At 43.0% G+C, this 26,957-nt stretch overlaps 1 pseudogene; it reads right to left on the reverse strand.

The window, feature by feature from the left end:
* LOC135506440 (TBC1 domain family member 2A-like) overlaps positions 1 to 24,462 on the reverse strand; it is a 60,269-nt pseudogene extending 35,807 nt beyond the window's left edge.
* Positions 24,463 to 26,957: the final 2,495 nt, after the last annotated feature.

Here is a 26,957-nt window from a genome sequence, read left to right on the forward strand (position 1 = left end):
TCGGAGCCACAATCTTAGCAGCAGGAAGGACAGGCATGTCCGTGTCATCTCGAATGGCAGGAGCGTAGACTCGGGACAGGGCATCCGGTTTGAGATTCTTCGACCCGGGCCGATAGGTGAGGATAAACTGGAATCGATTGAAGAAAAGAGACCATCTAGCTTGTCTAGAGTTCAACCGCTTCGCCTGCTGGATATACTCCAGATTTTTGTGGTCCGTAAGCACTTGAAACGGGTGAGAAGCCCCCTCGAGCCAGTGTCTCCATTCCTTCAATGCCATCTTAACCGCTAGGAGTTCACGATCCCCTACATCGTAGTTCATCTCAGTCGGGGTAAGCCGGTGTGAGAAGAAAGCGCACGGATGAAGCTTCTTGTCTTCACCCCTCTGAGACAGGACAGCTCCAACACCAACCTCTGATGCGTCTACCTCCACCACAAATGGTTCATCCGTAGTCGGTAGTATCAGGATGGGAGCAGAGAGAACGCGCTGCTTGAGTCCTTGGAAGGCCGTCTCAGCTTCTCTTCCCCACAAAAACCTTGCATTGCCACCCTTGGTTAAAGCTGAGAGAGGGGCTGCCACCAAGCTGAAGTTCTTGATGAACTTGCGGTAGAAGTTTGTGAAGCCCAGGAAACGCTGAACTTCCTTAACGGATTTGGGGGTGGGCCAATCCGCTACCGCCCCTACCTTCCTGGGGTCCATTTGGACTCGACCGGGTTCCACTACAAATCCCAGGAATTGTACTCGGGATGAATGGAATTCACATTTTTCCGGCTTAACGTACAGATGGCTGTCCAGGAGGCGTTTGAGTACTTGTCTGACATGCTTAGTGTGTTCTTGAAGGGAGCTCGAAAAGATGAGGATGTCATCCAAGTAAACGAACACAAATATGTTAAGCATATCCCTAAGCACATTGTTTATGAGCGCTTGGAACACCGCTGGGGCGTTGGTCAGGCCGAAGGGCATCACCAAGTATTCATAGTGACCAGTAGGCGTGTTGAAAGCGGTCTTCCACTCGTCACCAGGTCTGATCCGCACAAGATGGTATGCGTTCCGCAGGTCAAGCTTAGTGAAAACAACTGCTTCCTGGAGCAGCTCGAAGGCTGTGGCCATAAGGGGTAGCGGGTAACGGTTACGGACGGTTATGGCATTGAGTCCCCGGTAGTCGATGCAAGGACGTAATCCACCGTCTTTCTTGGCCACAAAGAAAAAACCCTGCTCCCGCCGGGGAGGTGGATGGACGCATGAGGCCTGCTTCCAGAGCGTCCTTGATGTAGGTATCCATAGCAGCTCGTTCGGGTGGAGATAGGGAAAAGATCCGACCCCTGGGGGGCAAGTGCCCGGAAACAGGTCGATGGGGCAATCGTAAGGTCTATGGGGTGGTAGCATGGTGGCCCTCTGTTTGCTAAACACCAGTTTGAGGTCATGGTAACACTCGGGAACTCGGGTCAGGTCGATGGATTCTAAAGACTCGGGAGTAGAACTCGGGGAATTCTGGAAAATACAAGTAGCTTGGCACGTAGGACCCCACTGCTTGATAGTGCCCACAGACCAGTCGATGTGAGGGTTATGGCTGTGAAGCCAGGGGTATCCAAGGACGAGAGGGAACTCGGAACAGGAGATCAAATGAAAGTTCATCAATTCCTGGTGTTGTGAAACTGAAAGTCGCAAGGAGGTAGTGACATGAGTGACAAGTCCAGATCCCAAAGGGCTTCCATCCAATGTAGTGACCCTCATGGGTTCACTTAGAGGTTCAGAGGGAACGCCATTCTCCTTCGCCCAGACACCATCCATGAAGTTACCTGCGGCTCCAGAGTCTACCAAGGCTTGAAGGTGAAGCTTGTGGTTGTCCCAGGAGAGGGTGACTGGAATGAGCAGACGGGAGTTGGACGGATGGGAGGAGGTTATGTTTCCGTTACAGTTCCCCCGGTCTGTACGGGACAGAGCGTTTCCCTGGAGCCCGGGACACGTGGAACGGAAATGGCCCGGTTTGCCGCAATATAGACAGCGCGCTCCCTCATCCGGCGGTCTCTCTCAGCCTGGGAGATGCGTCCAATCTGCATGGGTTCCGATGGAGCCAGCGAGGATAAAGGTGGGGACTCGGAGCTGGGACTGATAGGGGCTAGAGGTCTACGGTTGAGTTCTCTCTCTCTCAGACGCTGGTCAATGCGTGAGGCCAACTTGATCAGGGACTCGAGATTGTCCGGTGGTTCCCGAGTGGCCAGTTCATCTTGGATAGTGTCGGAAAGGCCTTTCAGAAAGCACACCGTGAGCGCCTCGTTGTTCCAGCCACTTGCTGCTGCCACCGTGCGGAACTGGATGGCATAGTCCGTCACGCTGCGCCAACCTTGGTGGAGAGTCAGGAGCTGTTTGGCTGAGTCAGAACCACTGCTTGGGCCTTGAAACAGTCGTTTGAATTCCTCAGCAAAGGCAAAGTAGCTGGCACAGCAGGAACTATGGGCATCCCACACAGCAGTAGCCCAGGCCAGGGCTTTTTCCGACAGCAGGGTGATGATATAAGCGATCTTAGACCGGTCGGTGGGAAACGACGAGGGTTGTAGCTCAAAGGAGAGAGAACATTGGGTGAGAAACCCTTTACAAGCACTTGGATCACCTGAGAACCGTTGGGGAGGTGGAAGACGAGGTTCAGCCAGGGGGTTAACTGCCATGGGTACGTGAATCTGAGGTACTGGGACGGGAACTGTTGCCGGGGTAAGACGATCAGATATTTGCTTAATGGAAGTCAGCATCTCCGACAGAAGATGACAATGTCTAGCCATTAAGGCCTCTTGCTGAACCAGGGCGGCTTCGTGGCATTGGACAGTCTCCTGGTGGTGGGACAGCATGGCAAAAAGGTCCTGGGAACTGGCTGCCTCTGGGTTCATTTTTGGGCTCTGTGTTTCTGTCAGGACCCAGTTACGAACCTGGGTCTCCGGAGTGAGAAACAGTCACTTAACCAACTGAGCCACGACTAGTCAGCAGAACCCAGAAGATGAGGCAGACACAGCAGTACTTAAGACGGTGTATTTAATAAAGTAAAAAAGGAGAAGTCCTTAAATACAAAAATGGCAAATCCAAAAGGAGGTAGGAATAGCACAAAAAAGCCTCAAGAGATACTCAAAAACAAAAACAGAATTCCACAAGAGCATCCACCGGAATCAACAAGAATACACAGAACACTAGGGCTGGGTGCTAACATACAAACACAGAGCACAGAACTGAGGGAAACTAAGGGTTTAAATACAATCAGGGGAAACGAGGCACAGGTGCAAATAATAATGGGGAACAAGGGAAAAAACATAAGGTCAAAAAGCACAATGGGGGCATCTAGTGACCAAAACCCGGAACAACCCTGGCCAAATCCTGACACTTATTGTCATTTCTCAGTACTACCATTAGAGACCCATTCTGGAAATATGTCTAAAACACCAAATAACCACTCATCCGACTATTATTGCAATGGTATTCCTCTCTGAAGAATTTGTCTCAATTACCTTTATGAAAAGTAACTTTAATATGGTACAATCCACACATCAAAACATCAATATCACTGAAATATACGTTCAAAACCTGTCATCTGTAACCTGTAACCTAAAAACCCCAACCCCTTCCTCAAGACCCATTGACCTTGGTGCCCTCGTACAGGAAGGCATCCCAAATTCTGAGCAGGACGTCACTGGTCAGCCTCTCCACAAACGCAGCTAGGAACCAGTCGGAGGTGACCAGGGACACGTCCACTCCGTGACAGTGGAAATGGGCTGTTCGTCTCGGCAACTTCTCTGCCATAAAGTCCTTGAGCACGCGCTGCTCCACCTGAGATTAAGACACATTTACATTTACATTTAAGTCATTTAGCAGACGCTCTTATCCAGAGCGACTTACAAGTTAATTTTTTTAACCTTTTTTATTTAACCAGGCAAGTCAGTTAAGAACACATTCTTATTTTTTCAATGACGGCCTGGGAACAGTGGGTTAACTGCCTGTTCAGGGGCAGAACGACAGATTTGTACCTTGTCGGCTCGGGGGTTTGAACCGGTTACTAGTCCAACGCTCTAACCACTAGGCTACCCTGCCGCCACACAAGATGGGTTAAACAAACCTTTCTGTCCCACCACAGTCTAAACCCAGTTCACACTCCCTATGAGTGGGTGAACAACCAACACAGGGTTCTACACTAACCTTTTCCAGTGGTGGCACCAGAACATTATTTGGTCACATCAATTTTGCTATATATTTTTGTAGTCCTGCATTCCATACAGAACCAGGCTAATAATGACTAGCCATCTTTTAAATGAGCATGCCCTTGTGTTCTTACATTGATTTGGATAGATTTACTGTAACAGCAAAGAAAATAGTTAAAATAAAGTGCAAAATGTATTTTTTGCCATGTTCTTTTCTGCAAAATCCTTTAGAGGGCAGAATAAAAAATAAAATAAAGATTATCGATACCAAACGATACCATGACAAAAAAGGTATATACTGTATAATATAGCGGAGGACTGATTTTCATTTTTTCTCTCTCAAAATCACACTTTTTTTAAATAGGAAACAACAAAATTGGATGTTCCAAGTCCACCACAATGTTTAAACTACATCTGGGGACCATTTTTTAGGTCTGGAAAAAAAATAACTTTTTTTGTATATAGTTACCTTTTAATTCAGGTGAGAACCAGCCAGACAGTTTGGTTTTCTGTGTTTCTGTAGCCCACTTGTGATGAAGTTTTAAAAACAAAATGGGCACTGGATTGATGCAAATAATCATGATTCTGCTACTTTGTAGTTACCTTTTAATTGACTTTCCATCTACCCAAAAACAGTGATAGTGGTAAAAGAATAATGCATTTTTTAATAGGCCTACCCAATGGCATTATGCATTGACATTCACATAATTTTTTACATTCTAAAATATGACAGAATAATGTGGGCATGATAAAAAAATAACAGACCTCTACATGCTTTGTAAGTAGGAAAACCTTCAAAATCGGCAGTGTATCAAATACTTGTTCTCCCCACTGTAGCTCCACTCCCATTCCCCAGGCACTCTAATTTGTTGACTTCTGTAACCGTAAAAGCCTTGGTTTCATGAATGTTAACATTCGAGCCTCCTCCCTAAGTTTGTTTCATTCACTGCTTTAGCACACTCCGCCAACCTGGATGTCCTAGCCATGTCTGAATCCTAGATTAGGAAGGCCATGAAAGATCCTGAAATTTCCATCCCATTTTCCGACAAGATAGAACTGCCAAAGGGGGCGGAGTTGCAATTTACTGCAGAAATAGCCTGCAGAGTTATGTCATACTATCCAGGTCTGTGCCCAAACAATTCAAGCTTCTACGTTTTAAAACCCACCTTTCCAGAAACAAGTCTGTCACTGTTGCCACTTGTTATAGACCCACTACAGTCCCCAGCTGTGCCCTAGACACCATATGTGAATTGATTGTCCCCGTCTATCTTCAGAGTTCGTACTGTTAGGTGACCTAAACTGGAACATGCTTAACACCCCAGCCATCCTACAATCTAAGCTAGATGCCCTCAATCTCATACAAATTATCAAGGAACCTACTAGGTACAACCCTAAATCCATAGCCATGGGCATCGTCTTAGCCATGGGCATATCATCCTGACCAACTTGCCCTCTAAATACACCTCCGCTGTCTACAACCAGGATCTCAGCGATCATTGCCTCATTTTCTGTGTGCGAAATAGGGCCGCGATCAAATGACCACCCCTCATCACTGTCAAACGCTCTCTAAAACACTTCAGCGAGCAAGCCTTTCTAGTCGAACTGGCCCGGGTATCCTGGAAATATATAGAAATCATCCCGTCAGGATTCCTGGTTGCTCTTTCAAAGTGCATTCCCCACCATCTTAAATAAGCGTGTGCCATTACAAAAATGTAGAACTAAGAACAGATATAGCCCTTCGTTCACCCCAGACTTGACTGCCCTTGACCAGCACGAAAACATCCTGTGGCGTTCTGCATTAACATCGAAAAGCCCCCGCGATATGCACATTTTCAGGGAAGTCAGGAACCAATATACTCACTCAGTTAGGAAAGCTAAGGCTAGCTTTTTCAAAACAGAAATTTTCATCATGTAGCACTAATTCCAAAAAGTTTTGGGACACTGTAAATTTCATGGAAAATAAGAGCACCTCCTCCCAGCTGCCCACTGCCCTGAGGAGAGGAAACATTGTCACCACCGATAAATCTACGAAAGTCGATCATTTCAATTAGCATTTTTCTATGGCTGGCCATGCTTTCCACCTGGCTACCCCTACCCTGGCCAACATCTCAGCACCTCCCGCAGCAAGGTTCTAAATGACCGCCATTGATAAAAGACAGTACTGTGCAGCCGTCTTCATTGACCTGGCCAAGGCTTTCGACTCTGTCAATCACTGCATTCTTATCGGCAGACTCAATAGCCTTGGCTTCTCAAATGACTGCTTCGCCTGGTTCACCAACTACTTCTTAGCCAGAGTTCAGTGTGTCAAATCGGAGGGGCTGTTGTCCGGACCTCTGGCAGTTTCTATGGGGGTGCCATTTTCTCTGTTTCTCTGATCAATGATGTTGCTCTGCTGCTGGTGATTCTCTGATCCACCTCTTCACAGACGACACCATTCTGTATACATCTGGCCCTTCTTTGGGCACTGTGCTAACAAACCTCCAAACGAGCTTCAATGCCATATAAACAGTCCTTCCATGGCCTCCAACTGCTTTTAAATGCAAGTAAAACTAAGTGCATGCTCTTCAACCGATCGCTGCCCGCACACTCCAATCCAAAATGACATATAGAATCGGCTTCCTATTTCGCAAACAAAACCTCCTTCACTCATGCTGCCAATCAAACCCTCGTAAAACTGACTATGCTACCAATCCTCGACTTCGGTGATGTCATTTACAAAATAGCATCCAATGTTCTACTCAGCAAACTGGATGTAGTCTATCACAATGCCATCCGTTTTGTCTCCAAAGCCCCATATACTACCCACCAATGGGACCTGTATGCTCTCATTTGCTGGACCTCACTACATATTCGTTGCCAAACCCACTGTCTCCAGGTCATCTATAAGTCTATGCTAGGTAAAGCCTCGCCTTATCTCAGCTCACTGGTCACATAGCGTCAACCACCTGTAGCACGCGCTCCAGCAGGTATATTTCACTGGTCATCCCCAAAGCCAAAACTTATTTTGGCTGCCTTTCCTTCCAGTTCTCTGCTGCCAATGACTGGAATGAATTGCAAAAATCACTGAGTCTGGAGTCTTATTGCTCCCTCTCTAACTTTAAGCATCAGCTGTCAGAGCAGCTTATCGATCACTGTACCTGTACAATACCAATCTGTAAATAACACACCCAACTACCTCACCCCCATAGTTACTTATCCTCTTGCTCTTTTGCACCCCAGTATCTCTATGTGCACTTCATCATCTGCACATCTATCACTCCAGTGTTAATGCTAAATTGTAATTATTTCGCGTCCATGGGCTATTTATTGCATTTCCTCCCTACTCTTCTACATTTGCACACACTGTACATAGATTTTTCTATTGTGTTATTGACTGTACGTTTGTTTATGTGTAACTCTGTGTTGTTGTTTTTAGTCGCACTACTTTGCTTTATCTTGGCCAGGTTGCAGTTGTAAATGAGAACTTGTTCTCAACTGGCCTACCTGGTTAAATAAAGGTGAAATAAAAAATTTAAAACAACTTTCAAAATCGCTGAGCCTCTCACATTAAACCACCACCTTTCCTGTAGTTTTTTTTGTCTTTCCAACGTAGTGGTGTGCACAGACGGGGGTCACACACTACAAGATTCTTCACTTCGTGAGGATTGTCGATACCACACTGTCTAGCAAAAACAATGATGTGATTAGATTTAACATACTGTAGCTACAACAAGCTGCAAGCTTATAAACGTTTTCAGTCAGACATTCACGCTTGCCATAGAGTTGAAATGTCTACCCAACATTTTGAATTTAATAACATTGCTTGTTCAAATCAGAGCTGCAACTATTTGACACTTTGGCTTGGGTTAAAGGCAAGTACAAATGCATACTAGTAGTAGTCATCGCTCCTGCTTGAGAGTCTCCTGGGTGATGAAAAACAAGCTATTGCTAATCACCATTTGTTAGGAATTTTATGAATAAATGACTAAACAATATCCCCATTATAAATCAAATCAAATCAAATTTTATTTGTCACATACACATGGTTAGCAGATGTTAATGCGAGTGTAGCGAAATGCTTGTGCTTCTAGTTCTGACAATGCAGTAATAACCAACAAGAAATCTAACTAACAATTCCTAAACTACTGTCTCATACACAGTGTAAGGGGATAAAGAATATGTACATAAGGATATATGAATGAGTGATGGTACAGAGCAGCATAGGCAAGATACAGTAGATGGTATCGAGTACAGTATATACATATGAGATGAGTATGTAAACAAAGTGGCATAGTTAAAGTGGCTAGTGATACATGTATTACATAAGGATGCAGTCGATGATATAGAGTACAGTATATACGTATGCATATGAGATGAATAATGTAGGGTAAGTAACATTATATAAGGTAGCATTGTTTAAAGTGGCTAGTGATATATTTACATAATTTCCCATCAATTCCCATTATTAAAGTGGCTGGAGTTGAGTCAGTGTCAGTGTGTTGGCAGCAGCCACTCAATGTTAGTGATGGCTGTTTAACAGTCTGATGGCCTTGAGGTAGAAGCTGTTTTTCAGTCTCTCGGTCCCAGTTTTGATGCACCTGTACTGACCTCGCCTTCTGGATGATAGCGGGGTGAACAGGCAGTGGCTCGGGTGGTTGATGTCCTTGATGATCTTTATGGCCTTCCTGTAACATCGGGTGGTGTAGGTGTCCTGGAGGGCAGGTAGTTTGCCCCCGGTGATGCGTTGTGCAGACCTCACTACCCTCTGGAGAGCCTTACGGTTGAGGGCGGAGCAGTTGCCGTACCAGGCGGTGATACAGCCCGCCAGGATGCTCTCGATTGTGCATCTGTAGAAGTTTGTGAGTGCTTTTGGTGACAAGCCGAATTTCTTCAGACTCCTGAGGTTGAAGAGGCGCTGCTGCGCCTTCTTCACGATGCTGTCTGTGTGAGTGGACCAATTCAGTTTGTCTGTGATGTGTATGCCGAGGAACTTAAAACTTGCTACCCTCTCCACTACTGTTCCATCGATGTGGATAGGGGGGTGTTCCCTCTGCTGTTTCCTGAAGTCCACAATCATATCCTTAGTTTTGTTGACGTTGAGTGTGAGGTTATTTTCCTGACACCACACTCCGAGGGCCCTCACCTCCTCCCTGTAGGCCGTCTCGTCATTGTTGGTAATCAAGCCTACCACTGTTGTGTCGTCCGCAAACTTGATGATTGAGTTGGAGGCGTGCGTGGCCACGCAGTCGTGGGTGAACAGGGAGTACAGGAGAGGGCTCAGAACGCACCCTTGTGGGGCCCCAGTGTTGAGGATCAGCGGGGAGGAGATGTTGTTACCTACCCTCACCACCTGGGGGCAGCCCGTCAGGAAGTCCAGTACCCAGTTGCACAGGGCGGGGTCGAGACCCAGGGTCTTGAGCTTGATGACGAGCTTGGAGGGTACCATGGTGTTGAATGCCGAGCTGTAGTCGATGAACAGCATTCTCACATAGGTATTTCTCTTGTCCAGATGGGTTAGGGCAGTGTGCAGTGTGGTTGAGATTGCATCGTCTGTGGACCTATTTGGGCGGTAAGCAAATTGGAGTGGGTCTAGGGTGTCAGGTAGGGTGGAGGTGATATGGTCCTTGACTAGTCTCTCAAAGCACTTCATGATGACGGAAGTGAGTGCTACGGGGCGGTAGTCGTTTAGCTCAGTTACCTTAGCTTTCTTGGGAACAGGAACAATGGTGGCCCTCTTGAAGCATGTGGGAACAGCAGACTGGTATAGGGATTGATTGAATATGTCCGTAAACACACAGGCCAGCTGGTCTGCGCATGCTCTGAGTGCGCGGCTGGGGATGCCGTCTGGGCCTGCAGCCTTGCGAGGGTTAACACGTTTAAATGTCTTACTCACCTCGGCTGCAGTGAAGGAGAGACCGCATGTTTTCGTTGCAGGCCGTGTCAGTGGCACTGTATTGTCCTCAAAGCGGGCAAAAAAGTTATTTAGTCTGCCTGGGAGCAAGACATCCTGGTCCGTGACAGGGCTGGTTTTCTTTTTGTTTTCTTTTCTTTTCGGAATGAACTTTTAAACCTGATTTGACTTGGTCGAGAGGAGATTCATTCTAGAACCAATGACATCATATTTTGTATATAAACTGTTGTTCGTGGTTACATGGCAGCGCGCTCCGAGAATAAATACTATTATCTATTTTTGATAAGACTGGTCTCCGTCTATTCTATGCAAATAAGAATCTTACAAATTCTCATAAAATAGACTAAGTGAATTCAGTTAATGAAAACATATTGGAATAATGAAATTATATCAACGCCATTCTTAAAACTTGTTGTTGTACATCTCACACTAAAAGAGCTTTGCAGATTTTGATCCAAGTATCGGGAGGTCAGGGACTGCTCTAAGACGAGATCCGTAGGCCTTCGATTGCGTCTCTGATGCACTCACACTAGGCAAGCGATGGTGACGGCCGTGTGTCCCGAGTAGGCAACGACATGGGGATTTTGTTTCCGATCTCAAAACCTGTTTGGAACAGCAAAATCGGGGCCAAAATCTGTAGTGTACTGTTTCATGTTTTTAAAATGAGAAAGTGACAAAGGTTTATTTGTAGTGGAATGCTTTGTATGGAAAACCAAGTTGAAGCCAACATTCAATGTCATCTAGCTCATAATAATGAACTGAAACGGTGGGAAACAAACAATAGCGCCTGTATCTCTCATAAAAATGTATCATAAATAAAATCACGGAACTAACGTGACCAGGTAAATTGTTTTCACTGGCACCCTTGTGACTGATAAAAAAAATGTAGAGTCAAACGTCCCAAAATGACAGATTTGGTAACAGTATCGAACCCTGAACCACTGCTTGAATTTTTATGCTTCACTAGCTGCTCCATTCGAGTGTTTTTTGTTGTTTTTTGTTTTTGTTTCACATTAAAGTACATTACAAGTACATTAATGGATATCCACCCACATTGCAACTTCAGAAAAACATATATTAAAAACTATTAAAGGGATCGTTTCACATACCTGAGATGCTGTTAGAGTCTTGCCATAGAAGTCCTGAGGCATGATGGTCTCGACAATGGCCACCAGACACCAGAAAGCATCTTCCTCGCTCTGCAACACTAGCAAGGCCATTGCAGCCAATCTGACAGAAAAAAAAGAAGGCAGATATAGCAATGACAAGACTAATACAGTTACTGTGTCCGAATACACATACTAGCATACAACATACTTAAACTGCATGTTATGTACCTATCGTCGCATAATATTTAGAACCTACTGTTTAGTAAAAAGTATGCAGTATGCCACGGCTCCTGACTGGCTGAGTAGGTGGGGTGGGGCCGAGTGCAGGTGGATTTTCCAAATTCAACAGACACTAACCAGCCTGATAATAGCTCATTTCCAATTCTATTGATTTCTCTATTCTCGGAATAGAATAGGAATGGAGTTATAGGCCTACTCAGGTTGGTTATAAGCAGACTACCAAATTCGAGGTATAGCCTACCATAGCCCATATAAACAATCTATCCTATTTAAAAAGCACTGAAGATAGAAACACATCATTTGGTTCCATTTTAACATACAGTATTTTTTAGTGAAACAAAAGTGCTGTAACATAAATACATTAAATTAAATAGCACACACCAAAACTTATCAAAATGTTTAAATCAAAAGGGTATTGCGCAGCAAAACGTGGACAGCATCGCAAATTCAGAACCACTGTGCAGCAACATAATAAACTAAAGCACTGATCATTGGGAACAAGATCAGAATGACTGCTAAGGCTTGATCCATAAATTAAATAATTCAATAGGTAGCTTACAAAACTATAACAATCCATATGTTCAAATCAAAAGGCATGGCTAACATGACATCAATAATGCATCCACATCCCGAGTCCCGTTGCCGACACATTCACAAATCGAAAGATGTTCAGTATTTTGTTTAAAGGCTCCGACGAAGGCCAACAAGTTTTCAATGAGAAAACAGAAATCCACTTTGGGTAAAAATAGTTCTTATTTCTTATGTAGCTTACGATAAAATAATTGTGATCATTTTAAGGAGGACAAAAACTACTTAGGTAACATTTGAACACCACTGCAGAAGCTTCGCTTCCCAGTGAAGTAACCTAGGGCCTAGGTTACCTAGGAACTAGGGCCTATCACTTGCCGCCCATCTATTCCAATGCAATGTGGAAAAGTGTGCATCGAATTCTACTAAATAAAGAGCCATACTCGATGTTCAAAAATTAACATACTATAAAACATTATATTTTTGCTTACTGAGAATTTATCATGCACAATTTTCATTGTTTCCATGTATTGGTTGATTTCGGTGTGAAATTAACCGAAATTAGTATGACATCTGGGCATTTAAACTATACTTCAAAAGGCTACTATTTAGGATGGAAGTATGGGTATTCGGGCACGGTCAATGCCTCCTCATAGTTAGTACAAACCCAAAATTGTATCCCATACATTAAGTTTCCATCCACAGTTTTTATGGGAGTAAAGTCATGCCATATATTTTTAATAAATCACGGTACAATTTTATGAATACGGTTTGTTTGTTCAACATGGTAGGATCTTTTTGGAACTGGAAGCACCTTTATGCGTAAATATTGATATAATAACCATCATATCAAAGTTAACTTGGAGTCAAGTGAGGGTATGGTGAAGTAAGTTATGATGAATTTCACAGGGTGGTGAAAGTGCATGGTGATGATTCTGATAAATATTGAGGGGCTTATTCTGCTGACATGATGATCAATGCTTGACTGCAGTTTGACAAAAGTATTCTCGCTATTATCCATAATAATCTCATCATGTAGACTAGCCTACCCGCACTGTGTATGCAAGTTGTTGGCTAGACTGCACATGCCAAGACCAGAGTTGGCACATTTGCTATTCAACGCAACAGTTTGTGACAAAACTATCGGTAGAGTTGAAAATGTGTTGGAAACACATTGATAGTCACCACCCAAGTCCGTTTGGTGGAAACACACAACTGAATGGGAAAATGCACATATTTTCTTTAAGCAGATTTTTATAATACAGTGAATTTGGAAAGCATTCAGACCCCTTGACGTTTCATCATTTTGCTACGTTACATTATCATTTTGTTACGTTCAAAAGTGAATTAAATCGTTTTCCCCCCTCAATCGACACACAATACCCCATAATAACAAAGCAAAAACAGGTTTATATAAACTTTTGCTAATTTATTACAAATGAAAAACTGAAATATCACATTTACATAAGTATTCAGATCCTTTACTCAGTACTTTGTTGAAGCACCTTTGGCAGTGACTACAGCCTCTTCTTGGGTATGACGCTACAAGCTTTGCACACCTGATTTGGGGAGTTTCTCCCATTCTTCTCTGCAGATCATCTCAAGTTCTGTCAGGTTGATTGTGGGGAGTGTCACTAAACAGCTATTTTCGGGTCTCTCTAGAGATGTTCATTCGGGTTCAAACCCGGGCTCTGGCTGGGCCACTCAAGGACATTCAGAAACTTGTCCCGAAGCCACTCCTACTTTGTCTTGGCTGTGTGCTTAGGGTCATTGTCCTGTTGGAAGATTAACCTTCGCCCCAGTCTGAGGTCCTGAGCACTCTGGAGCTGGTTTTCATCAAGGATCTCTCTGTACTTTGCTCTGTTCATATTTCCCTGGATCCTGACTAGTCTCCCAGTCCCTGCCACTGAAAAACATCCCCAAAGCCACCACCATGCTTCACCGTAGGGATGGTGCCAGGTTTCCTCCAGACCTGACGCTTGGCATTCATGCCAAAGAGTTCAATCTTGGATTCATCAGACAAAAGAATCTTGTTTCTCCATGGTCTAATATCTTTAGGTGCCTTTTGGCAAACTCCAAGCGGGCTTTCATCTGCCTTTTACTGAGGTGTGGCTTCCGTGTGGCAACTCTACTATAAAGGCTTGATTGGTGGAGTGCTGCAGTGATGGTTGTCCTTCTGGAAGGTTCTCCCATCTCCACAGAGGAACGCTGGAGCTCTTTTAGAGTGATCATCGGGTTCTTGGTCTCTCCCTGACCAAGGCCCTTCTCCCCTGATTGCTCAGTTTGACCGGGTGGACGAACGGGTGGACGGTCGTTCCAAACTTCTTCCATTTAAGAACAATGAAGGCCACTGTGTTCTTGGGGACCTTCGATGCTGCAGAAATGTTTTGGTACACTTCCCCAGATCTGTGCCTTGACACAATCCTGTCTCAGAGCTCTACGGACAATTCCTTCAACCTCATGGTTTGGTTTTTGCTCTGACATGCACTGTCAACTGTGGGACCTTATATAGACAGGTGTGTGCCTTTCCAAATCATGTCCAATCAATTGAATTTACCACAGGTGGACTCCAATCAAGTTGTAGAAACATCTCAAGGATGATCAATGGAAACAGGATACTTGTACCTGAGCTCAATTTCGAGTCTCATAGCAAAGGGTCTGAATACTTATGTAAATAAGGTATCTGTTTTTTAACATTTCTAAAAACCTGTTTTCGCTTTGTCATTATAGGGTATTGTGTGTAGATTGCTGGAAAAAAAGATTGAATACATTTTAGAAAAAGGCTTTAACTGTATTTAGTCAAGTGGTCTGAATACTTTCCAAAGCCACTGTATATCTATAATATCTGTTGCCAATTGCATGGAACCCTACATGGAACAAAAATATAAACGCAGCATGTGAAGTGTTGGTCCCATGTTTCATGAGCTAAAATAAAAGATCCCAGAAATGTTCCATACGCACAAAAATGTATTTCTCTAAAATGTTGTGCAGACATTTGTTTATTGTTAGTTTACTGTTAGTGAGCATTTCTCCTTCGCCAAGGTAATCCATCCACCTGACAGATGTTGCATATCAAGAAGATGACAGCATGATCATTACATAACAGCATGACAATTACACAGTTGCACCTTGTGCTGGGGACAATAAAAGGTCATTAAAATGTGCAGTTTTGTCACACAACACAATCTCACATATGTCTTAAGTTTTAAGGGAGAGTGCAATTGGTATGTTGACAGCAGGAGTGTCCACCAGGGCTATTGACAGAGAATTTAATGTTAATTTCTCTACCATAAGCCATCTCCAACTAATTTTAGAGAATTTGGCACTCCCTATCCACATCGACAGGACAGTAGTGGAGAAGGTGGAAAGTGTTTAGTTCCTCGGCGTTCACATCACGGACAAACTGAAATGGTCCACCCACACAGACTGCATGGTGAAGAAGGCGCAACAGCGCCTCTTCAACCTCAGGACGCTGAAGAAATTTGTCTTGTCACCAACAAAACTCACAAACTTTGACAGATGCACAATCGAGAGCATCCTGTCAGGCTGTATCACCGCCTGGTACGGCAACAGTTCCGCCCACAACCGTAAGGCTCTCCAGAGGGTGGTGAGGTCTGCACAACGCATCACCGGGGGCAAACTACCTGCCCTCCAGGACACCTACACCACCCACCTACACCAGGCCAAAAAGATCATCAAGGACAACAACCACCCGAGCCACTGCCTGTTCACCGCTATCATCCAGAAGGCGAGGTTAGTACAGGTGCATCAAAGCTGGGATCGAGAGACTGAAAAACAGCTTCTATCTCAAGGCCATCAGACTGTTGAACAACCATCACTAACATTGAGTGGTTGCTGCCAACATACTGCCTCAAATCTGTAGCCACTTTAATAATTAACAATTGGATGTAATAAATGTATTACTAGTCACCTTAAACAATGCCACTTTATTTAATGTTTACATACCCTACATTACTCATCTCACATGTATATACTGTACTCTATACCGTCTACTGCATCTTGCCTATGCCATTCGGCCATCGCTCATCCATATATTTATATGTACATATTCTTATTCATTACTTTACACTTGTGTGTAAAAGGTGGTTGTTGTGAAATTGTTAGATTACTTGTTAGATATTACTGCATGGTCAGAACTAGAAGCACAAGCATTTCGCTACACTCGCATTAACATCTGCTAACCATGTGTATGTGATCAATAAAATTTGATTTGATACATCTATCCGGCCTCAACTGGAGACCATGTGTATGGAGCTGTGTGTGCAAGCAGTTTGCTGATGTCAACGTTGTGAACAGAGTGCCCTATGGTGGATTATGGTATGGGCAGGCTTAAACTACGGACAACAAACACAGTTGCATTTTATCATTGGCAATTTGAATGCACAAAAGTACCGTGACGAGATCCTGAGGCCCATTCTTAGGCTAATTTTTTTAAGGCATCTGTGACTAACAGATACATATCTGTCTTCCCAGTTATGTGAAATCCATAGATTAAGGCCTAATGAATTTATTTAAATTGACAGATTTCCTCATATGGAACTCAGTAAAATCTTTGAGATTGCTGCATGTTGCATTTATATCTTTGTTCAGTATAGTTACTGACACAGTACTGAAGTGTACAATTGTTTTACTCCACAAAGTTAGTTAAACAATGGAAGATTTCTATATATTTTCTATATTACAGAAGATATCAACAAATAAAATAGTTTTTTTTTTTAAGTCTTTGAATGTACCTGTTGAGGCCCTGGCAGTAGCCGACAGACCGGTTATGACAAGAAAAGGCTAGGAGGATACGATGTAGCTGCCGGACGGCACGCTTGCGGGGAAGGAGAAGTGGCGGTTCCCCCTCAGAGTGGTCTCCAGGTCCAACCAGATCTGCTGCGAGACCCGGTGGGCCGAAGCAGCATGGCTCCTAAAGCATATCTGTTGGTACCAGTGGGGCTGGCGCTCTCTCAGGGAGCGGGTGCGGCTCCACACTATCCAGCGCCACACACGACGCCTGTAGTGGTGCGGCACGCCCTTTCTCAGAAGCCTCTTCAGCTTCGGTGAGGCCACCGCCTTGTCTGATCGTCTGCCATCAAAGTGCTGTGCCCAGCGGCCCCAAAGACACTCGCTGTCCCCCTCCTCCTCCTTCTGTTGTTGTGGGGGATCGTGGGAATGAATCCCTCATGCTTGCAGTTTGGCCAGCAGCTTCATATCATCCATTTGGATGTCAGTGGAGATTCTAAACCCATACTCATCATATTCCCTACACAACACACAAATGACGACAGCTCATTAACTCTGCTAGGAAGTTCTTTGTATTTTCTCATGATTAGCATCACTTAACTTTACCAACAAGTACTCACAAGAAATGATAGGAATCATAAGTGTGATTACAATGAACACTCTTACTGAGGTTAACTTACCTGAAAATGTTTCAATTAATGCTACACACACACACACACACACACACACACACACACACACACACACACACACACACACACACACACACACACACACACACACACACCTGACAGGGTTCAGTTCCAGAATGTCCCTCCCGCCTTCCCGAAGAGCGTCGGTGATCAGGGTCTTTATGGCTTCCCTGTGTCTCTCCAAACCTCTGCTCTCCTGTAACTTGAAGAGGACTGTCAGAGACCTGCTCTCCATCCGGAACACCTTGGCCTCCAGATGGGCACACTGACACATACACATACACAAGAGGAAGAAGGAATGTAACAATTTACAAGGTACACTGTTACTCATCTGGATTTAAGCATACTACAAATACATACAGTACTTATTGTCTCAAAAAAAGACATGCTTTTGGGGATTTTTTAGAGACCATGCTTTTACTATTATTTCCACCATGATCCACTAGGTTTGCTGCATGTAGAAAATCCTAGGATTCAATCAATCAATGTCTGGTTGTGCGTGTGTGTTTGGTGGGGGGGGGGGGTGTAGAATCACTGATCTCCAAATAGTATTCAATGCCAAATACGCTTATATGCGATTATGATTAGCAGACCAAAACCAAAGATGGTGGATAGATGATGTTCACTCAGGCTGTTTACAGTTGGAAAAAAATGCCAGTTCCGCTTCAAATTATGTAGACAACGCCACACACATTTACATAGAAAAATCCTAAACGTTTCTTGTCTGTCACGAATGTTGAATAAAATAAAATGTCAACTTTGCCGATTGTCCGTGGTGTTGGTAGAAATTTGAGACAAAATATACCCAGGAAATTATTATTAAACCAACTTCAATGCGCAGGTCTATGTGTGTGGCAGTCAATATGTGCTTTGCTCAATACCAAAGGTACATGTTAGTATATATGCGAACCATGCATACTAACCAAAGTCTTGCAGGTGTTTACATGGTTGTGCGCATGTGTCAGGTGAAATGTCAACTTCAGTACGGTGATCTAAAAAGTTGGGTAAACAATACTTTCCTGTGGATATTTTTTCTCAAATGATGAGCAGCTGAAGGACCAACACCATTAACAATCGGCAGAGTAAGTTCAAATATAATTGTTTTCAACATTCCGGCTTGTAGAAGACCATTTCTAGAATCATGTTCCAGACAGTGTATTTAGACATTCACTGTCTGGTCCCTAGGCAAAGTTCCGGTCTACTTAACTGGGTTTGTCTCCCATAGACACCAATGCAATAGGGTTTTCCACTAGTTACCACAGCCACAAAGTCAAAATTGCCAATATTGTGTATATTCATGAAAACAAAAATATTTGGTCATAATTTAAGGTTAGGGTTAGGCATAAGGTTAGCAGTGTGGTTAGGTATAGATTTTAAGAAGAGAAATTGTAGAAATAGGCAGGGTTTAGACTTTGTGGCTGTGGTAACTAGTGACGACAATGCAATAGCAGCTGGGTCCGGTCTCATCGCTTCCTCTTCAGTCTCTGCCTACATCTCCCCTGGCTTAAAGACGCAGCAGGGTCAAGCTGATGTCTGTATTGGCTGTGCAACATTTACTGTGACACAGTCTCTGCAGAAGTCAGGACAATCATACCTCTTGCACTTCGCGCAGCAGCACAGAGCTTCTGAGCAGAGCTGTTGTGAAGGAAGAGTGTCTGTTTATGCTGGACCTACGATCAATCAATCATGTCAATGCAGAACTATACAAAGCCCTCCGCATTGTTACAAATTTTGGGAGGCACACGACGATGTGGTACAGAGCTCAATTTAGCCTCTGCATGCCTCCAGAGGCTCCGCAATTGCATCACACCCTAAATATGGAGCCTCGGACCACAATTCCGGATCAAGCATAAATTGGCTTTTAGGTGATCCGCCCCCCCCCCACCAAAGACACACCAAACCAGACATTGATTGATTGATTGGAGATGGCTTGCATCAAATTAAGAACATTTCTTAGAATGTTCTACCTGTTCTACCTGCAGCAAACCTAGTGAATCATGCTGGAAATACTAATAAAAGCAAAGTGCCTCAATAAAAGCCACAAAAGTAAGTATTCAAGTAAGTATTCTGAGTCTTGTAGGCCTCAATGTTGTCCTTGGGGAGGGAAGAGAGCATTTAAATGTAATGCCTTCAGTACATTTATAAAGTGTATTTCAAGTTTACAGAGGTTGCTCCTGAATTTTTGTTTGATATACTGTTATTGTTGTAGGAACTATTTCACAACTGAAAAAACATCAGAGACTCCCCTCCATCTTCCAGAATGTGAGTTAGTGAGTGGGTGTGTGTGTGCTTGCAATAGTTCTTTGATGCTGCATAAATATTGCAACGGCAGGTTTGATTGAATACGGGCTTCACTCTACTAAGAGATGTCCATCTTGATCCTCCCAATACTGGTAATTTAAGTGGAAGCCTTCAACTAAAGTGACTTACAGCCCCATGCTCTAGCTAGCTAGTCCACTAAGCCATTGAAACCTTCCCCACCTTAAGATTCCTAATCTCCTGTCTCAGCTGCTCCTGCGTTTCAAGGACAGTCCAACCGCGAACGAGGCTTCGCTGGGGGTCAGCCAAACTCTCAGCCACTTGTTGGGACAGATGGAGGACCAACTCTCTCAGCCTGGTTCCTCTCAGCCAGTAGCCGGAGGTGATCCTGAGACTCGGCCACACAGTCGTGCCGCAGCAGTGGTGCAACCTGCAGGCCATACGAATGATCTGTGTTGCACTCGCCTTGATTCCATGGTTGTGAGTTGGAACTCTTCCATTCACACTCCGACCTCGGGGACTCTACTGCAGGAGTCAATTTCTCCTGCTGGGCCAACTCCAGGGCCTTCTGCAACAGGGATACTAGATCCTAAAAAGGAAGTGACATCAGAGATTACAGGGACAGGCTTAGATGTGACACCCAGCAGGTGGTCGCTATAGTACAATGTGTCAACAGTTGTCAACAGTTGTCTAATTAACATGATCTTGGGTAAAATGTTTGACATGGACCTCAGAGAAATATAGGGCTACATAGACACTTGCGATGTATAGCTGAATTTAGCTTTTTTTACTGATACAGAAATATTCCAGGACTGAGTCGTTATGTTATTCCAGACCTCACCTTCTGGGCCTTGACCTGGCCTGCCAGACTGAGCACTTCCTGTTGAAGACGGGCGGTGTCTGGAGGCTCTTCCTGCTGTGGACTAGCAGTCTTGTCTGTGGGGTTAGAAGAGGAGCCCTCACTGCTTAGGGAGCTCTGGTGTCCCTTTGGTGCCTCTATCTCCTGGACCCACTATGTTTTTGGCCCATAGGGCTCAATATTTTTTTTGGAGCTGTGCAAAGAGAAAAATGGTTTTCAATTACTTTAAAAAATCACTGTTAATTACAAAGGTGGGATTGGTGGTTATATAATAGTGAAAATCTTTCCCACGGGCACCATCCACTCAGCATTCACAGGTCTAAACAGACTGGCTGGCGCTCAATGAAGCCGCTGTCATATTGCTTTCTACTATCCAGCCCTTTCATATCCATGAACATCCAAAAAGGGGGATCAGGTGGTCTAGGAGTGACCTACGTGATTTGTCCTGGTCAAAATATGGAGGGGCCAGGATGTCTTTGAGTGGCAGGAATGGATCCCAGAGTTCCTCCCAGCTGAGGCTGTGGCTGAGCTCCTCAGAGGAGCGGCTCCGGAGTAAGTATTCCTTACTACAACCACAGATGGACATAAACATACAGTAAATAATCACACACTAACTCTTTTTATGTAAAACATTTAAACTATACATTTGTTTACAAAGACTCAAATTACAGTTAAGTAAGCTTATATTTTGGGTTATGATAGGGTAAGACAGTTGTACTTTGCTCATGAGGTATTTCTAAGTTATATTCTTCAAGAATCAATGAGTAGATACAATTACTTTTATGTAGTTCTGTCCTTGAGCTGTCTTTTAAAACATGTATTAACCCATGATTTTTGTTGTGTGTGGATCCCAGGAAGAGTAGTTGCTGCATTAGCAACAGCTAATGGGGATCTTAATAAAATACAACATTCTGATATTTCCTCCCAGTCTAAAAAGCTATGTCAAATTTCTAGAGTGAACCAAGACCAATTCTGTTTAATGTGTGTGTGTGTGTGTTTGCAGATGTATGAATAGGGTTCATATTTGTGTATACTGACTGAATTCCTGTCGGAGTGTGTCTGAGAAGGACGTCACTCAGCGTGGCGTATCGTCGTAGTGCATGGTGACTGGTGACCATTCCCAGCTTTCCAGAAATGTTCCCATGATGCCACCTCTTCAACTGGAGCTGCTTCAGCCAGTATATCATAGATGCGCAATTCACAGCCTGAAATTCAAGACAGGTTTTGAGACTGACCTGAAGTAGGACCTCAGGGGAACATTTTACTTCCAAATAAATAACTTTTCTAAGCACATTTGGAGTGAGGAAAAAAACAGAAATAGCCCCAAAACGCTATACCACTTATAGTGGTACTTATACCGCCTATCTAATACAGCATTAAAGGTTTAATGGAGCTGAGGTCCTTTGATTCTCTTTACTGTTTCAGAGCATGCTTCTCTGTCGTGTTTGTATAGAATCTATTGAAAAATGTATACTTTAAAGAGGTTGGGGGAATGATGCCTATGTAAGGTCCAAATTTAACTCATTTGTCCTGCTGTGGGTGATTTGCATTAAACTTGGTCAGGACATTGAATTATGCGTTTCATAGAAAGGTGGTAGGAAGGTTGTGGGTGTGTCCACTTTCTTCTTGTCATTGGTTGAACATATGTAGACAGCTGTGATCTTAGACTTCCTCAAGGCACTTCCCTCTTTCCCACAGATGAAACACCACTTGTCTAAGATTTCAGCACCAACAGCCATAACCACAACCCTCTGTACACTGTACTCCGCCAGACCTACTTCATGGGACTGCTGAGCTGCACTTTATCAGACTTTGCACACTCAATGGAAAGACTTCATATTCCTTATTTAGTTATTTCTATGTATGTCACTATATTGAAATGTGCAAAAGCCTGTTGTCACGCCCTGACCATAGAGAGCCCTTGGAACTGGACGGACCCTGAAGGGCGTGACTAGGGGCTTTTCTAGTTACATATTTCTATGTTAGTGTTTTGTATGGTTCCCAATTAGAAACAGCTGGTAATCGTTGCCTCTAATTGGGGATTATATTTAGGTGGCCACGTTTCCCACCTGTGTTTGTGGGATATTGTTTTGAGTGAGTGCATTCAGCACCATGTAGTTCACGGTTGTTTGTTTATTGTTTGAAAGCTTCACTTATATAAAAGATGTGGAACTCAACACACTCTGCGCCTTGGTCCGTCCAGTTCAACAACTGTGACAACTTATTTCTTTGTAATCATCAATAAACCATTCACAAAAATGTCTGCTTTTAGTTTTAATGCACCGTATTGCTGGAAATGCACACAATACCGCATAATGTCAAAGTGGAATTATGTTTTTAGAAATGTTTACAAATGTATTCAAAATGTTAAAACAATGTGCTTAACAAATGTGCTTAACAAGTCAGATAAAAAGATGCATGGATTCACTCTGTGTACAATAATAATGTTTAACTTTTTTTTATAACTACCTCTTCTCTGTAACACAATTATCTGTAGGTTCCTCAGTCAACCACAAAGACCAGGGAGGTTTTCTAATGCCTCGCAAAGAAGGCCATGGGTAAAACAAAAAAAATGCAATTCAATATCCCTTTGAGCATGATGGAGTTGAGCATTACACTATCCAAAGTGTATCAACATACCCATTAGTGCATCAATACACACAAAGATACAGGTGCCCTTCCAAACTCAGTTGCCATAGAGCAAGAAACGGCTCAGGGATATCACCATGAGGCCAATGGTAACTTTAAAACAGTTACAGAGTTTAATGGCTGTGATAGGAGAAAACTGAGGATGGGGATCAACAACACTGTAGTTACTACACAATACTAACCTAAATGGCAAAGTGAAAAGAAGGAAGCCTATACAGAATACAAATATTCTAGAACATGCATCCTGTTTGCAATAAGTAAAACCGCAAAAACATGTATTTTTAATTTTTATAAGAGTACATGGTCATTATTAAGGCCAGATTGTTCTTCAAGATGTTCAAATGTTCATAAATGACCAGCAGGGTCAAATATAATCACAGTGGTTGTAGAGGGTGCAACAGGTCAGTACCTAAGGAGTAAATGTCAGTTGGCTTTTCATAGCAGAGCATTCAGGTTGAGACAGCAGATGCCGTAGAGTGAGAGAGAGATGATAACAAAAACTTTGGCAGCCACGCCATTCTAAAGAGGTTAATTCTATCTGTACGATTTGTTGCAAGATTATTCAATTTAATTAGATCTGCTTTCATATTGTTGAGTAATGGAATAAAGTTATATTTATATATTTGTTTGTTGTAACTTATTTTTTTTATTTTTTTACCTTTATTTTACTAGGCAAGTCAGTTAAGAACAAATTCTTATTTTCAATGACGGCCTAGGAACAGTGGGTTAACTGCCTGTTCAGGGGCAGAACGACAGATTTTGTACCTTGTCAGCTCGGGGATTTGAACTTGCAACCTTTCGGTTACTAGTCCAATACTAGTCCAATACTAGCTCTAACCACTAGGCTACACTGCCGCCCCTAAGTATCCTAAGTATTTAATATTTTTTTGTGGTCCACTTAAAGGATTGCTGTAGATTGTGAGTAATTTATTTTTATTTTTCCCTATTGTCATATATGAATACTTTCTGAAGGCACATGTTGCGCTTGGACAAGTTTACCTTGAGGGTGAAGGTGCGCTCGGGTGTTTGAATGTAGAAGGTCCCCTGGTCTGCCTGTGGTAGGTCTCCCAGTATGGCATTGGACAGGTCAATCCATCCCAGTGGATTCACATCCTGGGCAAACTTGTAGTAGACAAGCTGACGCTCCTTCTCTTTGTATATGAACCAGAGGGACCTCCAGACCTTCAGTGGCCTGCTCAGCTTGTCTAGATACCCGCATAACGTGGCGGCAGCAGATACCACTGGGCTCTGCTTTCTGGACTCAGTAGGAAAACTGTCCCCGTCTTTGTTTAGAAAGGCAATGTCATTCATTCCGTCTCTGCCTGCTTTCTCCACCCCAAATCAAATCAAATATTATTTGTCACATGCGCTGAATACAACAGGTCGACCTTACCGTGATATGAATGCTTACTTTACAAGCCCTTAAGAAAACTAAGAGTTAAGAAAATATTTACTAAATAAAGTAATATAGTTAAATACATTTTTAAAAGTAACACAAAAAAATAACAGCACAATGACACCAATGTCCAATCAATGTTCAAGTTTCATAGGTTTGTTCAAGTTTAAGCTGCCCCTAAGCACAAAAGGCGCCTAGATCTGAAGGAAAGTTTTCAAAAGTAACTTCAATTAAACACAGAAAAATACATAAGAGAATGTACAAATTTGTTACAATTTATACATTACTACTCACTTGATCAAAGAAGACAAATTAACACTTCCACAAATAAACATACAGTATCATACTTGACAAAGGTCAGCAAAACCTTTTTTAAACTGCTAGTGGAGTCCAACTGAAGAAGCTACAGGGTGTGAGGTTATTTTTAAAAGGTTGCATCCAGAGTTTTAGGTTACAAAACTGTAGTGTACACATGTACAAATCTAAACATTGCTACTATATATACACCATTCCACCACTGCCATATGCCTACTACCAATATGTTGTTACTGTGAAAAGTATATTTCTAGTAGGGTTAATTAAATAAAGTAAAATACTTACTCAATTCCTTTTGGCACGAGACATTGAAAAATCTTCTCATACTTCTGGGAGCTACCAAGTTGACCCCAAATGTGGACAAAGCCAGCATACTACTGCATCTGATGCACATACAGTAACTATTGTACAGTAACTAACTATTGGCACCCTTGATAAAGATGAGCAAAAAATACTTTATAAAATAAATAATACAAATAATCAGCTATATTGTATGAAAAAAGGGGACATTATACTATTTTATACTAATACAATTGCTCAGAGGAAGATATTTTGTTTAGCAAGTAAAAAAGAAAAAAATATAGGAGTAAACATTATTGGCACCCCTGTTTTCAATATTCTAGCACCCTCCCCTTGTGAGGATGACACAGTTTTTCTAAAATGTTTTATGAGATTGGAAAACACATTCCTCCATTCAGAATTTTCCAGATCCTTGATATCCTTCATCTGTGCTTATGGAGTGCCCTCTTCAATTCAAACTACACGTTTTCAATAGTCTATGGACTGAGACGGCGATTGCAACATGTTGATTTTGTGGTTAATTAACAATTTATTTGTGGATTTTGATTAGTACTTGAGGTTATTGTCTTGCTGGAAGATGCACTTGCGGCCAAGTGACAGCCTCCAAGCAGAGGCAACCAGGTTTTTGGCTTAAATGTCCTGGTACTCAGTGCCAGATTACCGAATGGGCATGCAGAGCACGTGCCCTGGGGAGGTCAGGGCCACAAATTCTCTGAACTAACTGGTGAGAGTTATTGTTGCCTGAACTAAAAACGTGAAATCAAAATGTTTTTCTTTTTTTTTTTGGCCCCCTTGGAGTTCGGGGCCCCCTGGGAGATCGGAGCCCCCTGGGAGGTTGGCTCTGAACTAACTTTTGAGAGTTATTGTTTCCTGAAGTAAAAACACTTGAAATGAAAGCGTTATTTTTATTGTGGGATAAGCTAACATCAAATCAAACAGTATTTGTCACATGCGCCGAATACTGTCCTGGTAGCAGGGACAACGTTTTCAGAAAATGTCGACAGAAACAAACATCATCCTCGGTTCTTGAATCTAAATCAACCTGACCCCAAAAGAGAGAAGGTGAGAAAAAGACTGCTCATGACCAATCCAGAAACCGGATAAACATTGGAATTAACATTGAAAGGTGGAGAGCATTGAAAGGTTGGAAGAGTGATGACAAAATGGCCACTGTTCTCAAGGATTGATAGGTAAGTTTTGGATTGTGTTTTTAGTTACTAACCTTAGTGTTCAATGTTAAAGCTAGCTAACACGGCTTCTTAGCTAGCTAACACTTAGCAAGATAACATTGTCTGTATTCACACTGCATTGTACTCAAAGGAATCTAACGATAGCTACATCATGTAGCTACACTACATAAACTCCACAAGAGACCCAATGCCTTTATTTTAACTACCTAACGTTACCTAGATAGGTAGCTAGCTAAAGCTAGATATGCAAATTGTTGACACAATCATGTTTGGCTTGTAGATGACAACTTTAGCTAGCTAGGTGGTCAACAGCATTTTCAGGCCAGTACCCCCCCCCCCCCCCATCTAGCTATACACTTTAGTACAGGAACATCACACTAACATGTATTTCTCAGGGAGAAACTGATGAAGAAATGTTGGTAGACTATGGATAAAAAAATTTATGGCCCATAGTCTTTTTTTCCCATCGGTCTCACACACAGGGCAGCAGTGCTCCTTTTCCTCACACAGGCCAGCCACCCTTCAACCGCCCTTAACCCCCGACGGGTGACACTACAACTGCAAGTCAGAAGCAAAACGCTTTTCAGCTTCAAGCCAGTGGAATG

This window comes from Oncorhynchus masou, chromosome 20 (genome assembly GCF_036934945.1).
Source record: "Oncorhynchus masou masou isolate Uvic2021 chromosome 20, UVic_Omas_1.1, whole genome shotgun sequence".
Lineage (NCBI taxonomy): Eukaryota > Metazoa > Chordata > Actinopteri > Salmoniformes > Salmonidae > Oncorhynchus > Oncorhynchus masou.